Raw genomic sequence first — 21,372 nt, forward strand, 5'->3', positions numbered from 1 at the left:
TAATAGATAAATAATCTAAGAGTTCTGCCTAAATTGGAAATCAAAGTATTGCTATACAAAAAATCTCTTGTATAATTGGTTGAATGCTAAATAAGATAATTTATGGCTGTTTTTGGCTGATTTTCTTTGGTTATCAGACATTTTCGTTCTTTTATTATTATTATTAGGCTAGAGACTCTTGTTTCATGGAGAGCCAAATGTTACAAATAATATGATAATGCTGCACTGCTCAATAGTAAACACACATAATCATACATACATTTATGTATTATACATAACAACATCGCAGTCATATAGCACAACATAACCAATAATATTACAATGCAGAAAAAAGGGTCCGAAATACAATAGAGTTGTTGAGATTCAGCCTTATTTATATATAAATCTCATTAATCATAAATTATGAATGATATTAATGTAATTAGAGTAAATTATCATAATAAGTTTACCAATAATAATATAAAAAATCTATTAGAATTTCTCAACTTAATTAATAAATCATCTTAAGAAGTCGACCATTAATAACGTGTAAAGATAATTAAAGTCACATGTTAATTATATTAATTCAACTGCTCTAATTCATTAATCATTAAGTAGGTTAGAAATATAATTATTTATGTTATTTTATTCTATTAATTTATGTTTAAAATGTGTAGAGTTTGATCTCACAATTAAAAAATTGCTTAATACAGAAAGATTTATAAACAGATTTAGTTTTTATTACAAACGGATTTTTGGTTACCGACAGATTTTATCCTTCTGTAAAAGCTTCGTCAAAAATTATTTACTGACGGATTTTTTTCGTCGAAAAATTACCGACGGATTTTTACCAGTTATCGACAAATTTTTCCTCGGTAAATTCTCCCCTCCATTTCCCTGAAACGGTAAACTTTTCGACGGATTTTTCGTCAGTAATTATAGACGGATTTTCCGTCGTTAATTGGCAACAGATTTTTCGACAGATTTTTCGTCTGTAATTTGAACCTTGGAAAATCATCCCACACTCTGAATACAGACAGAAAATCCGTCCGTAAATCTGTCAGTAAGGTAAAATAGAATTTTTTTAGATTTTTTTATTGCAAAATAAACTTGTTTTCATACAAAATAAATATAAATTTAATGCAAATTTTTATCTAATTTGTATTTGAATATTTATAATATTTCAAAAATAATTAAATTCATTGTACTATCAAACTAAAAGAAAAGTACTATAAACAAGCAAGTCAATATAATTCAAAATATAAACAAAGTGTATTGATACATCAACTATAATAATAAGTAACAAACATACATCAACAAAGTGTATTGAATAAATTAAAAGTTGTTAATGGGTATCCAAAGGGCTCTAAATGATTTTTCTCATACTAGTAAATTGAAAGACCTATGTTGCAAGCAACTCTTATTCAATTTCCTAACTTATTTGAACAATTTTTGCTGCTCTAATAATTAATAGATGAAGTTGGTGAAGGAGGTCTTGTGTTAATTCCACTTATCTTATCTGCAAAATTCACTTCACTTGCTCTTACTGCTGCTTCTTTTTCTTCATCATCACTGCTTTCCTCACAAGAAAACTTTGCCTTTTTGTTCCTTCTCTTATCCTTTTTCAGATATATTTTGTAACCAGTCCATAATGACATTATCTGTTTCGAAAATCACATGTTATGAAATACCATATAATGATTTAATGACAAATTGACCAAAGGTCGATAAGCAATGTCGCCGCCTCTAATTATCAGTATCATCTCACCTCGTGAACAAGACACATAAAAAAGGGTGGCAGCTGTCTACTATTTCTACATTTCTGACATCGTAGTAGTCATGGTAATATAAATTGTGATCATTATTCTAAGATAAAGAACAGAATTACCTGAGAGGGGTTGAAAGTTGTGGTGGGGACAACCAACAAAATTTTGAGATAAAGAACAGAATTTTCACACACCATGTTCTTGCTTGACCCAACCAACATAATGTCCCGAATCAGCACTTCTACCCTTGTGGGTCAATACGGCAACCAAATCATATATTCCAGTCATATGCGTTACTTTTTCACCTATGGACACAGATAATGAGTGTCAGAAGCAGCAAGAGGATTGATAATAGGGAAAAAGAAACAAAAAGGAAACGAAGAAGATAGCAGAAAGAGGAATTTGGTCAATTTTACCCTCTTCCATTGGAGCTACAGATGGCTCGCCTCCTCCATTTGAAGATCCCTGAATTAATGAAAAAAATTAAGGGTATGGCTTATAGCTAGTTATGCACAATAAGGTATGTGTGTCATATGGTATGGAATGGGAGTCTAAGTTTCCTTACCTCTGCATCTGCCATTTTTTCATTGTTATCTTTTTGAACTGAGCTTTTCTCACTGCCTTTCAGACCAAGATTTTTTCCTTCCTCATCTCTTAGGAGCTAAAGTAAAATGCCCAGAGTGAGAACATAGACCCTATCATTAACAAACTCAGATTAGTGATCAACAAAATAAAAATTGATATCTTTAAATTAATAATATGCAAAATAGTGAACCATATCAAGATTAGCTGCTGGCTGAGCAAATAGTAATTAGCAATGAAGAAATGAAGCTCAACCAAGAGATGCACTATCGTATACCAAGGGAAAATACAACTACACCCTAATACAATGGAGGCTACATCATGCTACATTAAAATGTACTCATTCTGAGATCACATTCATGTGGTGTAGACTAAAGTAAACAAAAAGCCAAAATCTAAAAAATATCATATCCAAAACTGAATGCCAACCTTGGCAAGGCATTGATGCGTGATTCTTTCAAGTAGATAGCACTATGGCCCAAAGCAGGGGAAGCTTTCTCCAATTCTGATTTTAATCCCTACATAAGTCAGCTGGGTTAACAAATAGAGGAATCATTCATCATAAAGAAAAATTGTATAGAATCCACTACATTCAAATAGTTTAAAATTTTTAATCCCTACATAAGTCAGCTGGGTTAACAAATAGAGGAATCATTCATCATAAAGAAAAATTGTATAGAATCCACTACATTCAAATAGTTTAAAATTTGAACATACGAATTATGTTGTTCTAACTATAACATTTCTAATTCTAATCAGTTGACACCCAGGGACAGACATTAGGGGGGGGGGGGGAAGTGGAGGCCTCGGCCCCCCAGCTTTTTTAAAAAAAGATTAATAGTAATAAGTTATTAAGTATGATTTAATTTTTTAAAAAATTATTTAGTATTTAGTTTAATATAAATAAAAGTCTAATCTAACTTAAATATTAATGATTTCTAATATCTAAAAAGTAAGTAACAATATTAAAAAAATCTGAAAAGATAGTATTACTAATATTTTTAAATTAAATAACATTTTTCAAATCTCATAAAATGAATTTTTTCCTTCTTGTAAGCGTCCTTCTTGATTCATTTGGTATTAATTCTCTATGTTTCAACTACTACAACTGAGAGATCTTTTTCAGCTATGAATATTGTGAAGAATATAACTCAGAAACAAAATGAAAGATGAATTTCTTGCTAATTGTCTTTTAATTATGTTAAAAAGAAAATTGCTAAAAAATTTGACACAAATTCTATTATCGATAAATTTTATGATACGAAAAATCGACCACTTCGTTAATAAAAAGTACATACATATTTTTTGTATTTTAAAATATATTCTCGGTATATTTTTGTAATACATTTTATATTATATAATTTTTGCATAATTTTTTAATATTATATATGTTATTGGCCCCCATGATAATATTTCTGGATCTATCCTTGTTGACACCACGGTCATTGTTTGGGTTATTCTTGACCAAGAAATATTTTTACTAGAAATCTCTTGGTGCAAGTTTACTGTTAATTTTGGCATGAATGTCTACATTTGAAGTTACTTGTTTTGCTTAATAAGCAAAAATCAAAGGATTCTCCAAGGCAGCAACAACTCTCTCTTTATCATTTAACTACTTATTCACTGCAACAACAGAAAATTAGTAAAATCCAAAACTTGTGTTATGATTAGGATTGAGCATAGTTTTTAACAGAGAAAACATGGAACATAAAGTATTCATATTAAAATTCAAGGTGGAGTAGTAACCCCAGAATCCTCATGCTAAACGCTGAAAAACAAAGGGAAATGGTAGCTTCACCTAATATTTCATCAGCATGAGATCCTGGAGACACTTTGATATCTACCTGCAAAAAGAAAATTCAGAGAGTCATATGCTACATGCAATTAACAAAATAATCAAGAGTATAAATGTTACATTCTTAATGCACAGAAATGAACTTTTATAACTTTAAAATGATAAAAAAACTTATTAGTTATATTAATTCCTACTATTGCTGCAGAGAAAATTATGAGCATCTGTTAATACTTATTAGTTCGCAATTGCTTGAATCAGTACAAAAAAATTTATAGTACATGGAAATGCTATTTTGACATAACAATAATAATGTTACTCCAACACGGTCCACAAGTATTTTTCATTGTCCAACACAAAACATATATTTGATGAGAGTATATAATAATATTCAATTCTTGGATATATATATATATATATATATATATATATATATATATATATATATATATATATATATATAGCTTAAAAGTCAAAACTTCAAGTTCCGGTCTCCTATTCATGATGTCTACTATTACTAAATACTAAACTCACTATAAGTTTCACTCAAGATGGTAAATATAAATTGGGAAAAAAAGTTACTTAACTCATACTTGTAAATAAATGAACTTGCAGTGTCATTATCATGAATCTATTTCAATAGTATGGTTGAGATTCCATTTGATTTATTGTTGTATTGAAACAAAATATTCCAATTAATTTTCGGCCATAAGTTATGACTCCTTCTCCTTCCCAAACCTGTTTCATGAATTTAAGGGAAAATCAGACTAGTCTAGAAACAATAACATATTGTTTTGTATTTTGTGTTTGATTCCAAAAGTAAGAAATAGGAAGAGTCAGTTATAAATTGTAAGGTGTAAGCTGTAACCATTGCAATAACAGGGCTAGAGCTTAGGAAGTCACAGAGCTCATTGAAGAATTCTTTTGAAGAAACCAACACTTTGATCTCAAATTACCTAAGCAGCAATAAGCAAAGTTTCACAGTACATGACCAAGAACTCTCTTAATACTGTTATACACTTACAAATGATTTCCCTAATATCCAATAATATCAAAATAAAATTAGAAAACTATCCACCACATTCAACTTATACATGAGTTATTCTTACATTCAATTCCAAAATCTCGTCCTCCTGTCTTATTGCTTGGATGATAATTATCACTAGTCATTCTCAATTCTTTGTCAGAGAAATGTTTAATATTATCAAGTGGATAACCTGAGAAACAACACAAGTATATAAACTGCATAAGGCATTAAACATAGCGATAAATGGGTAACATTGTCTATATAAAAGAATTAATAACTATTGCCTTAGAATTTTTTAACAAACCGTAGCAATATTTTTATCAAATATAAACCAATCAGTAAAATAATCAAAAGATCTCTATTGTTAATAGTAATTTGAACCCATTGGCAATAGTTAAGCTGTGAATCAAGCACCACCATTTCCAGCATTTGAACCCATCACCTAGTAGATAATGCACCAAACCAAAGCAAGATGAAACGAAAAAACAAATCAGTAGAAAGTAGAAACCTTATGACTTCTAATGACTTCTACCAATCAGCTACAGAAGTCAGAAAGAATTGGTAGCAGATATCATCATGTATTTTGTTAGTAAATGAACAAAAACATAACAGAAAGGAATCTAAAGTCAAAAAGCAGAAGGCCATAAACTATAGAACAATAAAGGAGCACAAAAGCAACCTGATATCTTTGGCAATCACTGTATTACCATCTACAGCTCCAAGATGTCGCAGAACTACCTCCTCAAGACGACCATCTCTATATGCATGCTGTAATTGAGACATAAAATGCAATTAGGCTGCTTCTAATTTTTAAAAGATGCTTTTTACTCACCAACCAAGCATCAATTTTAACATGGTTGTAAAAGCAGTACCTTTTTAACTATTTTTAGTTTAAAAATTTGCATTCATGTACCAATTTCATGTAATAATGTCTCAAATCTAACTAATAAGAAACCAACCTAAAAATTCTATTTTAAACATTTCTCAGCTATTCAGAATCAAAACCTAATCTAATCCTATTTTAACAACCTAAAAATTCACTAATCAGAAAATAAATCTAACTAAACTAATTACTAAAATCAAACTAACTAAACAAAATTAATTGAACTCAACAGAAATTTAAAGAATTTTAAAACCAAAACCTGGTCTCTACGGTACGAACAGGGGGAAAGAGAGAGGTGGAACCGCAGCTGGCGGAGGAACTGATTTTGGTTGCCACAGAGCTAGGGCTTGTGCGAAGATAGTTGCGACATTGACTGGAGGAGATGATGGCTGTAGCACTGAGAAGATATGCGAGCTTGAGGGGAGGTGGTGGTGGAGCTTGAGCTTGCTTTGTTTTGTGAACGAGAAAGAACGATAGGGACAGGGGCTGTGTTCTACTGGTTCAGTGTTTAAAAAAGAGGAGAAGAAGGAGAAGGTAGCTGCGGCGGTTAGGGTGGCCGATGGTGGCGCTGTGGGTGAGGAAATGAGAAGAAGAAGCTCGTCGACGGAGAGGGGAATGCTAGGTTTAGCTCGTTTGATTTGGTGCTGTGAATGAATGGAGCTCGGGCACAAACGATCATAAACGCATAATATCAACATTTCCGACGGAAAATTTTAAATTATAGACAGATTTTCTGTCTGTAATAATTTAATAAAATACAGCGTTTTTGTCCATTTAATTATAGATGGATTTTCCATCGGTAACCATTTCCCACGAAAAAAAATTAATTTTTCCGACAGAATTATCCACGGATTATCTTTTCCATCTGTAATTTATGCTAATTCATTTTTTTTCCAAAAAAAAATCTCTCACAAATTTTGTCTGTATTTCCATGGGAGAAAATCCGTCGAAAATATCCGTCTGTAATAACTAGTTTTCTAGTAGTGTCTAAAGAAAAAAAAATATGCAAAAAAATCCAAAAGAGACTCTTTCTTAAAGGAATGTGTTAACGATATAATCATTCATGTTATCTTCTCTTATCAACTTAAACTTTTGGGAGAAATAATATCATAACAAAATAGAATTGAACGCAAGACTTTCCTGAATTTTATCCATAAGGCAAAAACAGGAATTCTACTTCATAATAATTAGAGACATTTCATCAAGTACTTAAAGTGCACAAATAAAACTTAATTAACATTGGAATATTTAAGAACAAAATCCTAACTTTACTTAAATTGAACAAAAAATAAAAAATATTTAACTAAACATAAATGCAAGATAATTAATAGGTAATCATTCATAATATTCAAATAAAGATTTCAATCAACAAGCTAAGCATTCATAAACCTAAACAAAGTATTATAAAAATAAAGTACAAACCACCTAGAACTTGAAGGATATGAACTTTGTGTCTTAAATCATGCAGAAAATTTAAATAACTAATAATAAAGTTTAATTTTAGAGACTAAACTTAAAGAAGAAAACTAAAATCCTACAGAGAATGGAAAACTTCTATCTTTAAAATTACTCTAAAACCTAAAACTAACCTAATGGAAACTTAACTCCTCATCCCTTTAAATTTCTCTTTTCTTCTTCAGAAGCCACATCAGTGGAGGGGGTAGTGGGGCTTGGGACACATGCTTCATTAATATGGAATGTGGCAAAATTCATCTCCCGTACACAATAGTATCTCATGTATGCGAGCTATCGCTAGTGCGGAAAACCATGTCCATATGAACTTTTGTGTGTGCAAGAAATTGTGTGTGACATTAACGAGGCCATCCACTTTGTGTGACATATGGATGAGGTTTTGGTTGGTTTTAAAAGACTAGGAATTGGTAGGTTTTGAAAATAGAGGTTTGAGGATTTTGTGTAAATTTAATTTTTAGCCAAATTTTGGCGAGTCATAACTTGGCTTCCGGATCCCAAATTGTTTTAAAATTATTTCATATGAAAATTGGGTCCGTGAAGTTTACGCCGTTCGAAGAACGGGTGAAAAATATTTTAAAACGAATAAGTTATGAGCGTCAAAAGTTTGGAGTGCAAAATTGAATATTCTGTAGCATTAACACTTTTGCTGTTCTGCACAGCTTGTGTACGCGACTACTACATGCGACATGACCAACCTCTTCGGGTTGGGCATTTTGCATACGTGAGCAGGGTGCTTGCGTACGCGAACAGTGATTTTTGAGGGGTTGTGTACGCGACCACCTGCACGCGACGCGACCAACCTTTTTGGGTTGGGTAGCTCGCGTACGCGAGGAAACAAAAATGCACGCCCATGCGTACGCGTGGCCCACGCGTGACCCCTATTTTCAGCAAAGTGGATTTTGTGTTTTAAAACCTAATTTCAAACCTCTAAACCTCTATTTTTACTCTTTTAGCCCCTAAAACTTAGTTGTATTTTGAGTGGTGAGAAAAAGATAGGGAGGAGTGGTAACTTGGAGATGAAGAAAGTTTAAAAAATGAGTGAATGAATGAATGAATGTAAAAGAAAATAAAAGAAGAATTATTACTGAAATCTGATTGATGATTAAATGATTATGATTAATTGAGGAAGCTTGAAAATATGGCGAGTATGCCGGAGATGCATATATGATTAATGAATGAATGTGGTAAATGAATCATGATGAAAAATGTTGGATGAGTATGCTTGTGTTTCTCTCTTTGGTTGTAAGGATGACAAGGCATTCTCTAATGATGACATGGCATACATACCCTCTAATTGTGACAGGGCACAGATACCCTCTAATGGTGACAGGGTACAAATTTTCTCTAATGGTATTAAAGCGCAATAGAGAGACTGTGTCCGGGTTAGCTACCAGATATGTCGGGTTGGCTTTATAACTGACAGATGAGACACATCAGCCAATAGGACAGGCATGCATCATATGCATCTATATGTTTGTTTGGTATGTTTTGTTTGGAATGCCTAATTGATTGCATCACTACTTGTTACCTGTTTATCTGCTGTATCTGCTTTCTATTTGTGATTTCCTTGCGTGAAATAATTGTGTTTGTAATATCAAATTCCGGTGTCGGTTGGGAGGTTCGGAGGAGTTGGAAAGGGGAGTTTTAGATAGAGTAAAGACCCTTAGCTAGTTGCCTATTTCATTTTCATGGTTTAGTTATGTTAACAAGATTTTAATTATATGTCGAAAGTTCTAGGAGTACCTTCGGCTTTCTCAGAACATTACATGTTAGATATATGGGCACTGTTACCATGCTGAGAATCTCTGGTTCTCACTCCATGCGGATTTTGTGGTTTTCAGATGCAGGACGTGAGACTCCTCGCTGAGGCATGCTGGAAGCTTTTGAGTTAGCGAAGATTCTTATCTCTTGGGACTTTATTTTGGTTATATGTAATTATATAGATACTTATTATCTCCACTGTTTATATATATATATATATATATATATATATATATATATATATATATATATATATATATATATATATATATATATATATATATGACAACCCAAAAAAAACCTAAAATACAGAGTTACAGAACCTATTTCTCTAAAATAACCTCTAAGAGGAATTAATACAGTATATATATATATATATATATATATATATATATATATATATATATATATATATATGCTCGGACCGGTTACTTTCGCGAGCCGAGTCTTGAGCTTTGTTATCTGTATTTTGGCACTCTTTTGTATGTATGTGTGTGAGTATATATATATATATATATATATATATATATATATATATATATATATATATATATATATATATATATATATATCCGTGTTAGCTATCTTCTACTTTGATTCGCTTACTTTATCGTTTTGTAAGTATTGCGCTTTTCAATTTAACGATTTGCTTTACCCTTTTCTTCAAAGACTCATAGTTAAAGATCTTTTTCACTATTATTATATATATGATTTTATTTTTAGAGGTCGTAATATCTTATCAATTCTGTTTTATGACTTAAGCATAAGATTCAGTGTGGTAAGGTGTTACACCATGTACATATTTATTTTAAACTTTAGATTTCTCCTTTAGTAATCAATTTTTTTCAATGATAGAGAGAAACGAAACCAGGAAAAGCTTACTATTAACATCATTAATTGATGATTTTTTTATATGAGAAACCAAAAAATTTTTACTGATTGGAATAAAAGTGCGGGTGATTATCATTGTTGCAATTGATTAATTGTAAAAGGAGAAATTTTAGGAATCACCTAAAACTCATTCGAATTAAATCCAAAATTTTCTGAAAGGAGTGGCAAATGCAGCATGTCGTGGCTATCGCGTGATGAGCGGATAATTTATACGTTTTTTGGCATTGTTTTTAGTATGTTTTTAGTGTGTTTTAGTTAATTTTTATTATATTTTTATTAGTTTTTAAATAAAAATCACATTTCTGGACTTTACTATGAGTTTGTGTATTTTTCTGTGATTTCAGGTAATTTCTGGCTAAAATTGAGAGACTTGAGCAAAAATCTGATTCAGAGGCTGAAGAAGGACGGCAGATGCTGTTGGATTCTGACCTCCCTGCACTCGAAATAGATTTTTTGGAGCTACAAAAACCCAATTGGTGCATTCTCAATTGCGTTAGAAAGTAGACATCCAGGGCTTTCCAGCAACATATAATAGTCTATACTTTGCACGAGTTTTGACGATGCAAACTGGCATTCAAACACCAACTCCCTGCCCTATTCTAGAGTTAAACGCGAGAAACAGGTTGCAAATCAGAGTTAAACGCCAGAAACAGGCTACAACCTGGCGTTTAACTCCAAAAAGAGTCTCTACACATGAAAGCTCAATGCACAGCCCAAGCACACACCACGTGGGCCCCGGAAGTGAATTTCTGCATCATTTACTTATCTCTGTAAACCCTAGTAACTAGTTTAGTATAAATAGGACTTTTTACTATTGTATGGAGATCTTTGATCAGTTTTATGCTATCTTAGACATTTAGAGGCTGGCCATTCTGCCATGCCTGGACCACTATCACTTATGTATTTTCAACAGTGAAGTTTCTACACCCCATAGATTAAGGTGTGGAGCTCTGCTGTTCCTCATGAATTAATGCAAAGTATTATTGTTTTTCCATTCAATTCAAGCTTATTCCTATTCTAAGATATTCGCTTGCACTTCAACATGATGAATGTGATGATCCGTGACACTCATCACTATTCTCAACCTATGAACGCGTGCCTGACAACCACTCCCGTTCTACCTTAGCTTGAGCGTTTATCTCTTAGCCTCCTTTCCAAAAGATCGGAGTCTTCGTGGTATAAGCTAGAATTATTGGCGGCCATTCTTGAGATCTGAAAAGTCTAAACCTTGTCTGTGGTATTCCGAGTAGGATCTGGGATGGGATGGCTGTGACGAGCTTCAAACTCGCGAGTGTTGGGCGTAGTGACAGACGCAAAAGGATCACTGGATCCTATTCCAACATGATCGAGAACCGACAGATGATTAGCCGTGCGGTGACAGCGCATTTTGGACCATTTTCACTAAGAGGACGGGAAGTAGCCATTGACAACGGTGATGCCCAACATACAGCTTGCCATGGAAAGGAGTAAAAAGGATTGAATGAAGACAATAGGAAAGCAGAGAATCAGAAGGAACAAAGCATCTCCACACGCTTGTCTGAAATTCCTACCAATGAATTATATAAGTATCTCTATCCTATTTTATATTTTATTTATATTTTAATTATCAAATATCCATAACCATTTGAATCCGCCTGACTGAGATTTACAAGATGATCATAGCTTGCTTCAAGCTGACAATCTCCGTGGGATCGACCCTTACTCACGTAAAGTTTATTACTTGGACGACCCAGTGCACTTGCTGGTTAGTTGTGCGAAGTTGTGAAGAAGAATTGAGATTATAATTGTGCGTACCAAGTTTTTGGCGCCATTGAGATCACAATTTCGTGCACCAAATTTTTGGCGCCGTTGCCGGAGATTTTTCTAGTTTGGACAACTGACGGTTCACCTTGTTGCTCAGATTAGGTAATTTTATTTTAATGTTAAGCTTTTTGTTTTTATTATTTTTATTTCCGAAAAAAAATGTTTTCAAAAAAAAATTATTTTGTTCTTCAAAATTTTTAAGAATGAATTCTAGAGTTTCATGAGATATGTTGAATCCTGGCTGGCTGTTAAGCCATGTCTAATCTTTTGGACCGAGGTTTCACTTATCCTTAGAAGAGCTTCTCAGTCTTTCTCATCAATTTAGCTGTTCTAAGCAATGATCTGCTAAAGCTTGGCTGGCCATTGGCCATGTCTAGTGTTTTGGACCGAAGCTTTCACTGAAAGCTTGGCTGGCTAGTAAGCCATGTCTAATTCCTGGACCGGAGTTTTAGAATAACATTGCATGATTCCTGGCATTCTTATTAAAAATTTCGAAATCCTTATTTTTCTTTTTCAAATTAATTTTCGAAAAATGCCAAAAAAAATTTAATAAAATCATAAAGACAAAAATTTTTTTTTATGTTTCTTGTTTGAGTTTAGTGTCAAATTGTAAGTTTAGTGTTATTTGCATCTTTTTAATTTTTCCTAAAAATTTTTGAAAAATACATGCATGTGTCTTCATGATCTTCAAGTTGTTCTTGATAATCTTCTTTGTTTGATCTTTGCATTTTCTTGTTTTGTGTCTTTTCTTGTTTTTCATATGCATTTTCAATTTGTTAGTGTCTGAACATTGAAAATTTCTGAGTTTGGTGTCTTGCATGTGTGTCTTTTCTTAAAAATTTTCAAAAATAAGTTCTTGATATTCATCTTGACATTCAAAATGTTCTTGGTGTTCATCTTGACATTCAAAGTGTTCTTGCATGCATTGTGTGTTTTGATCCATAATTTTCATGTTTTGAGTCTTTTTATTATTTTTCTCTTTCTTCATTAAAAATTCAAAAATAAAAAAATATCTTTCCCTTATTCTTTTCATGAATTTTGAAAATTTGGTTTGACTTAGTAAAAAATTTTTAAAATTTAGTTGTTTCTTATGAGTCAAGTCAAATTTTCAATTTAAAAATCCTATCTTTTCAAAACTTTTTTCAAAAAAAAAAATCAAATCTTTTTCATTTTTCTTTTATGATTTTCGAAAATTTTAAAAATAATTTTTTAAAAATCTTTTTCTTAATTTCATTTCATAATTTCAAAATCTTTACTAACAATTAATGTGATTGATTCAAAAAAATTTTAAAGTTTATTACTTGCCTATTAAGAAAGGTTCAATCTTTAAATTTTAGAATCATATCTTTTAGTTTCTTGTTAGTCAAGTAATTAACTTCAATTTTCAAAATCAAATCTTTTTAATTTTTTTTTCAAATCCTTTTTAAAATAAATTTCAATCATATCTTCTTCAAAATCAATTTCAAAATCTTTTCTAACTTCTTATCTTTTCAAAATTGATTTTCAAATCTTTTTCAATTAATCTCATCTCTTTGTTTGATTCTTATCTTTTTCAAAACTACCTAACTAATTTTCTCTCTCTAAATTTCGAAAACTCCTCACCCTTTTTTTTCAAAATTCTTTTTAATTAACTAATTATTTCAAATTTTAATTTTAATTTTATTTCTCTTTTTAATTTTTGAATTTTAACTTATAGTTGAAATAAAAACAAAAATATTTTCCTTTTATTTTAAATTAAATTCGAATTTTCTCCCCCTCTCACATCTCCTTCTATTTATTTATCTACTAACACTTCTCTCCCACCCAAAATTCGAAACCCATCTTCTTCTCCTGAACCTGAAAGGACTCTGAAGAGGAAGCTGAGGGAAGCTAAAGCACAACTCTCTGAAGAAGACCTGACAGAAATTTTCGAAAAACAAGGAGACATGGCCGAACCTAATAAAAATGGTGGAGATGCAAGGAAGATGCTTGGTGACTATATTGCACCCTCTTCTAACTTCTATGGAAGAAGCATCTCACTCCCTACAATTGGAGCAAACAATTTTGAGCTTAAGCCTCAATTAGTTTCTCTGATGCAGCAGAACTGCAAGTTTCATGGACTTCTAATGGAAGATCCTCATCAGTTTTTAGCTGAATTCTTGCAAGTCTGTGACATTGTCAAGACCAATGGAGTTGATCCCGAGGTCTACAGGCTTCTGCTTTTCCTTTTTGCTATAAGAGACAGAGCTAGAACATGGTTGGATTCACAACCTAAGGATAGCCTGAACTCTTGGGATAAGCTGGTCAGTACTTTTCTGGCCAAATTCTTTCCACTTCAAAAGGTGAACAAGCTTAGAATGGAAATCCAAACCTTCAGACAGAAGGAAGGTGAATCCCTCTATGAAGCTTGGGAAAGATATAAGCAACTGATCAAAAGGTGTCCTACTGACATGCTTCCAGAATGGAACATCATATGTATATTCTATGATGGTCTGTCTGAGTTGTCAAAAATGTCTTTGGACCATTCTGCAGGAGGATCTCTTCATTTGAAAACCCCTGCAGAAGCTCAGGAACTCATTGAAATAGTTGCAAATAACCAGTTCATGTACACCTCTAAGAGGAATCCTATGAACAATGGGACGCCTCAGAAGAAGTGAGTTCTTGAAATTGATACTCTGAATGCCATATTGGCTCAGAACAAAATATTGACTCAACAAGTCAATATGATTTCTCAGAGTCTGAATGGATTGCAAACTGCAACCAACAGTACTAAGGAAGCATCTTCTGAAGAAGAAGCTTATGATCCTGAGAACCCTGCAATGGCAGAGGTGAATTACATGGGAGAACCCTATGGAAACACCTATAATCCTTCATAGAGAAATCATCCAAATTTCTCATGGAAGGATCAACAGAAGCCTAATCAAGGCTTTAATAATAATAATGGTGGAATAAATAGGTTTAGCAATAGCAAGCCTTTTCCATCATCTTCTCAACAACAGACAGAGAACTCTGAACAGAGCCATTCTGGCCTGGCAGCCACAGTCTCTGATCTATCCAAGACCACACTAAGTTTCATGAATGAAACAAGGTCATCCATTAGAAATTTAGAGGCACATGTAGGTCAGCTGAGTAAGAAGATTATTGACACTCCTCCAAGTACTCTCCCAAGCAATACCCCAAAGAAAATCCCAAGAGAGAGTGCAAGGCCATAACTATGATTTTCAGTTGCTTGGGGACAAGCAACAATTTAAGTTTGGTATTGTGATGAGCGGATAATTTATACGCTTTTTGGCATTGTTTTTAGTATGTTTTTAGTATGGTTTAGTTAATTTTTATAATATTTTTAATAGTTTTTAAATAAAAATCACATTTCTGGACTTTACTATGAGTTTGTGTATTTTTCGGTGATTTTAGGTAATTTTTGGCTGAAATTGAGGGACTTGAGCAAAAATCTGATTCAGAGGCTGAAGAAGGACTGCAGATGCTATTGGATTCTGACCTCCCTACACTCCAAATGGATTTTCTGGAGCTACAGAAACCCAATTGGTGCGCTCTTAATTGCGTTGGAAAGTAGACATCCAGGGATTTTCAGTAATATATAATATTCCATACTTTGCACGAGTTTTGATGATGCAAACTGGCGTTCAAACGCCAACTCCCTGCCTTATTCTGGAGTTAAACGCCAGAAACAGGCTACAACCTGGCGTTTAACTCCAAAAAGAGTCTCTATACATGAAAGCTCAATGCTCAGCCCAAGCACACACCAAGTGGGCCCCGGAAGTGGATTTCTGCATCATTTACTTATCTCTGTAAACCCTAGTAACTAGTTTAGTATAAATAGGACTTTTTACTATTGTATGGAGATCTTTGATCAGTTTTATGCTATCTTAGACGTTTGGAGGCTGGCCATTCGGCCATGCCTGGACCACTATCACTTATGTATTTTCAACGGTGGAGTTTCTACACCCCATAGATTAAGGTGTGGAGCTCTGCTGTTCCTCATGAATTAATGCAAAGTATTATTGTTTTTCCATTCAATTCAAGCTTATTCCTATTCTAAGATATTCGCTTACACTTCAACATGATGAATGTGATGATCCGTGACACTCATCACTATTCTCAACCTATGAACGCGCGCCTGATAACCACTCCCGTTCTACCTTAGCTTGAGCATTTATCTCTTAGCCTCCTTTCCAAAAGATCGGAGTCTTCGTGGTATAAGCTAGAATTATTGGCGGCCATTCTTGAGATCCGGAAAGTCTAAACCTTGTCTGTGGTATTCCGAGTAGGATCTGGGATGGGATGGCTGTGACGAGCTTCAAACTCGTGAGTGTTGGGCGTAGTGACAGACGCAAAAGGATCACTGGATCCTATTCCAACATGATCGAGAACCGACAGATGATTAGCCGTACGGTGACAGTGCATTTTGGACCATTTTCACTGAGAGGACGGGAAGTAGCCATTGACAACGGTGATGCCCAACATACAGCTTGCCATGGAAAGGAGTAAGAAGGATTGAATGAAGACAATAGGAAAGCAGAGAATCAGAAGGAACAAAGCATCTCCATACGCTTGTCTGAAATTCCTACCAATGAATTACATAAGTATCTCTATCCTATTTTATATTTTATTTATATTTTAATTATCAAATATCCATAACCATTTGAATCCGCCTGACTGAGATTTACAAGATGACCATAGCTTGCTTCAAACCTACAATCTCCGTGGGATCGACCCTTACTCACGTAAGGTTTATTACTTGGACGACCCAGTGCACTTGCTGGTTAATTGTGCGAAGTTGTGAAGAAGAATTGAGATTATAATTGTGCGTACCAAGTTTTTGGCACCATTGAGATCACAATTTCGTGCACCACTGCGCCGTTTGAAGTGGCTCAAAATTAATAGGGATGGGTATTGACCTTTCTTATGGGAGTAGAGGTGTTCATGGTTTGGTTAATCTAAAAACCAAATCAGTTTTTTGGTTAACCAAAAATATAGTCTTAGTTAATTAATCAAATTGGTTGTACATGATAAAATCGATTATTAACCGGTTAATAAAATTTGAAACTGATTTTTAAAATAATAACTGGTTTTTATATAGAAAAATCGGTTTTTATACCAAAAATCGATTTTTACACTAAAAAACCGGTTTTTATACCAAAATTGGTTTTTACACCTAAAAACTGGTTTTTACACAAAAATTAATTTTTTTTACATACAAAAACCCAAATTTTAAACCTTTTTTTTAAATTGAATTTTTTTAATCTAAAAATTATTATTTTTTCTTTCTAAATAATACGAGTAACATTTATAAATAATGAAATCCCTTCCATTGCTTCATTCCTTTTTCTTTCTTATCTCTTTTCAGCATTTTCTATAAATAATTTTTTCTAATGTAAATAATTTTCTTTCTAAATGGTATGAGTAACTTTTTCTTATCTCCTTCTCCCCATGTCTCTCATTTTCTCTCCCCCTCTTCTCTTCCTTCTCTCTCTCTCTCTCTCTCCCCTTCCCCTCTTTCTCCCCCTCTCCTTTCTTTCTCTCTATCTTTCTCTCCCTCTCTCTCCCTTTCCCTCTTTCTCTCTCCCCTCCTATGCCTCCCTCCTTTCCTCTCCCCTCCTCTCTTTCTCTCTCTCTCTCTCTATCTCTCTCTCTCATTCTCTCTTTATGTCTCTCTCTCTCTCCTCTCTTTCTCTCTTTCTCCTTGCCCTCTTTCTCTCTCTTCTTCTCTTTCTCCTCTCCTTCTTCTCTCTTCTCATCTTTCTCCTTTTTCTTTTCTCTCTCTCTTTTTCCTCTCTCGCTTTGGAGAGAAGAGGAAAAAAGAGAGAGAATGAAAATAGAGAGTAAGAGAAGGCTGAGAGAGAAAGAGAAAAGAAAGAATAGGGAAAGAAAGAGGAGAAGGAGAGAGAATGAAGAGAGGAAGAGGAGGAGAGAGAGAAATAAGGAAAGAAAATAGAGAGAAGCGAGAGAGAGAATGAGAGAAAAGGAAAAAAAGAGAGAGAGAAAAAGAGGGGAGGGGGAGAGAGAGGAGGGAAAGGGGAGAGAGCGAGAGAGGAGGGAGAGAGGAGAAAGAGAGAGAAGGGAAAAGAGAGGAGAAAAGAGATAGATATGGGAGAGAGAGAAGGAGAGGAGAGAGAGAGAGAGGAAGAGGAAAAGATAGATGAGGGGAGAGAGGGGAAGGGGAGAGATGAGTAGAGAGAGGAAGAGAGAGAAGGGAGGGGGAGAAAGAGGACAAGGAGAGAGAGAAGAAGAGAGAGGGGAGAGAAGGAGAGAAAGACAAAGAGAGAGAAGGAGAGAGAGAAAGTAGAAAGGAGAGAGAGAGCATGGGGAGAGAGAGAAAGAAGCATAGAGAGACAAGGGAGAGAAAAAGAAAGGGGAGGTGGAGAAAGAGGAGAAGGGGAGGAGAGAGAGAAAACAGGGAGGGGAGAGAGAGAGAGAGAGAGAGAGAGAGAGAGAGAGAGAAAGGGAGATAGAGAGGAGAGAAGGGAGGAGGAGAGAGAGAAGGGGGAGAAAGAGGAAAATGAGAGAGAGAAGGGGAGAGGAGATAGAGAGGGAAGAGAGAGAGAGGAGAAGGGAAGGAAGGGGGAGAGAGAGAGGAGAGGGGAAAGAAGGGGGGAGAAGAAGAGAGAGGAGGGGAGAGAAAGAGAGAAAGGAGAGAGAAGGGGAAGAGAGATTAGAGAGAGATGAGAGAGAGAAAGAGGGTAAAGAGAGAGAGAGAGAGGATGGGGCGAGAGAGAAGGAGAGAGACAAAGTGGAGGAGGAGAAAGAGAAAAATGAGAGAGAGAGGAGGGAGAGAAGGAAAGAAAAGGAGAGAGAGATAGGAGGAGAGAAAGAGGAGAGAGAGAAGAAGAGAAAGAAGGGAGGGAGAGAGAAAGAGAGAGGAAGGGGGAGAGATTTTAATTTGGTTTCGGTTTTGGTTAATTGGTTAAAAACCATTTTTTTAATTTGATTTTATTTAACCAATTCTAAAAAATATGGATATAATTTTTAAAATTATTTTATTAAATTAGTTAATTAAAAAGTGGTTATGATTTTTTAACTGATTAATCACATTTTAGCTTTTTTTATGAACATCCCTAGATGGGAGATATCGAAGCACGTAAGTACTAGGTAGGCAGGAGCCAAAATTTGAGGAGTTATCAATTTTGTATTTTTTTAAAATGTAAGAGTTAAAATTTTAGGTATGTTGGTAGTGATGGCCATGGGTAGGTGGTGAGAAATAACCCAAAGAAAAAAATTGCAACAAGCGATCATGTCTGGCCACAGATGACACTAATGTTCAAGAAGTAGATTTAAGATTCTTTTGTGAAATCAAGACACAAGGTTGTGACAAATTTTCTTGTTCTAGGTTAGGTTCTTGACGTTGCCATTTCCATGTAGTTTAGATACTTGTAAAGGGACTTTGATGACCAATCCAAAAGAGTCTTTGAGGTGAAATAATAATAATAATAATAATAATAATAATAATAATAATAATAATAATAATAATGTATATGTGGGTGTGAAAACCATACCAAAAGGTACTAATGGCACCCCTATTTATATTGTTTGCTTGTTAGAGGAGGTGAGAATTTAGTTAAGCATTTTTCATGTTTTTAGGAAGGTTTAGATAGATAAGATATGATCCAAATAAAAAAAAATATGATTCCATTTCCATATTATTCATAAAAAGCCATTGTTCAAGGTATCCAAAATCGTGTTTGGTTTGAACTTTTTTAACCTAATCCAATAGTAATCAAACTTAATTTGAGAATTATTGACGCAATAATATATAGGACTCTTAGATCCTTTAAATATTTGAGTCATTATTTAACCTGAGAATGTTTTAGCAAAGAATATATAATATTTTTAAACTCATTAAATTTTAATCAAAGTTTTGTCTGAAAATATTTAAGAAAATAATATCTTAGAGTACTATTTTATAATGAAAATCTCCACAATGGATGAGAATTGTACGTAGGCAAATCTTAAAAAAAAAATCCATGTTATCAAATCCATGTATATTATTGTTATGTATTATCATTTGAAACTTATCTCTTTTAAATTCTTTAATTCAAATTTTTTAATACCTTAAAATTAAATTTTAGAAATATAACATGAGCATTTTTTATACTAGAATTTATATATCCTAGTACTCAAAACAAGTTCAAAAGCATATTAACATTTCTTAGTTATTCATGATCTAAAATATTTAAACATGATTCAACCTACTTTTACATAGGATTTTAGCTGTTTCAATTGTTATCATGAGTGATTTATCATAGGTATTTCTTTTGAGAACTATATTTGGATGCATATTGAATATCGATGTTATTTTTACTGTTACTCACCTTTATAATATACATACTTTTGTAGACATTTTCAACTTTGAATAGATATAGCATTTCAACTTTCTTTGAGCTTATTCTAGCTTCTAATATTGTTTTACATGTTAATTATCCTTTTCACCCTTGCAAGTAATGATGGTAGTAAAACTCCAAAATATTTTTTTTATCAACCTCACTTGAGATAAGTGTCTATCGATTGACTTTTTAATTTATTGTTTTAAAAAATAAGTCATATTTTAAATATTTATTTTTCATTATGAAATTTTAAAATTAATAATATCTAACATTCTTTTAATAATTATTAAAGATTTTATCAAATAAAACAAAGACAATTATATGAAATTCGTGCTTTGCTTCCTTTTATACAGAGAGCGGTTTATAAGTTAGCATTTTTCTTATTACAAGCGCTTCTCGGATAAACAGCTTCCAGTCAAAATACCAAAAAAATTAATAATAAGTGTTACCATAGCAAATAATAGCATCTAAATAAATAGTTTGAAAAGAGAAATATTTTGGTAATAAATTTTAGAAACGGTAACATTTAGATTAAAAAGCTAACATATTAGAATATTTTATGAACACAAATCATTTGGATTGAGCAACGAATATGAGTGGAGAAAAGATCAAGGGTAAGATTTCGAGGGCGAAACACGATGCGAGAAACGACCATGCTGGTGGAAGTGATAAGGGGGAGATTCGGGGCGGTTTGCTTTTAGTGACAAGGAGCGAGGGTTCAGGGTTGAGAAGAAGGAGGATCATAGGTGTAACAAGATTTACTTTTGTGATAAGGTTGTTGGTTCTACTGCTTTAAAGGAAATGGATGTAGCTAATTCTTTTTATGAGGATTGCATGGCTCGAGTGGAAGGAAAGTAAGGAGACCCTAAACCTTTGAATGTAACCTTTTACGCCAGAGGCTAGAGAGCCTTTGTATTAGCCTTACAAGGATGATATATTGGTTAAGGTCCTAGATAAACATTTTAATTTTAGATCAATGTCTCACAGAATCAAGAATACTTGGAGACTCAAGGATAGTTATGAGATTTTGGATGTTGGACATGGATATTTTTTGGTAAAGTTTGATTAGTGAGAAGAAATAGATAACATTTTAA

At 33.3% G+C, this 21,372-nt stretch overlaps 2 non-coding genes across 3 annotated transcripts; both read right to left on the bottom strand.

Annotated features, from left to right (window-relative positions):
- Positions 1-1,211: 1,211 nt before the first annotated feature.
- LOC112778667 (uncharacterized) lies at positions 1,212-2,944 on the bottom strand. 2 transcript variants are annotated; one of them, XR_011877844.1, is made up of 5 exons: positions 2,757-2,944; positions 2,311-2,440; positions 2,162-2,210; positions 1,868-2,050; positions 1,212-1,640 (listed from the first exon to the last, which is right to left on the bottom strand). It is a non-coding gene; the product is annotated as an uncharacterized protein (transcript). The 2 variants fall into 2 exon arrangements; XR_011877843.1 differs by lacking the exon at positions 2,757-2,944 and adding an exon at positions 2,521-2,674.
- Positions 2,945-14,284: 11,340 nt separating this feature from the next.
- Positions 14,285-14,392, bottom strand: LOC112780543 (small nucleolar RNA R71). Its single transcript, XR_003191372.1, has one exon. It is a non-coding gene; the product is annotated as a small nucleolar RNA R71 (small nucleolar RNA).
- Between the last annotated feature and the right edge of the window lie 6,980 nt (positions 14,393-21,372).

This window comes from Arachis hypogaea, chromosome 19, assembly GCF_003086295.3.
Source record: "Arachis hypogaea cultivar Tifrunner chromosome 19, arahy.Tifrunner.gnm2.J5K5, whole genome shotgun sequence".
Classification (NCBI taxonomy): Eukaryota; Viridiplantae; Streptophyta; class Magnoliopsida; order Fabales; family Fabaceae; genus Arachis; species Arachis hypogaea.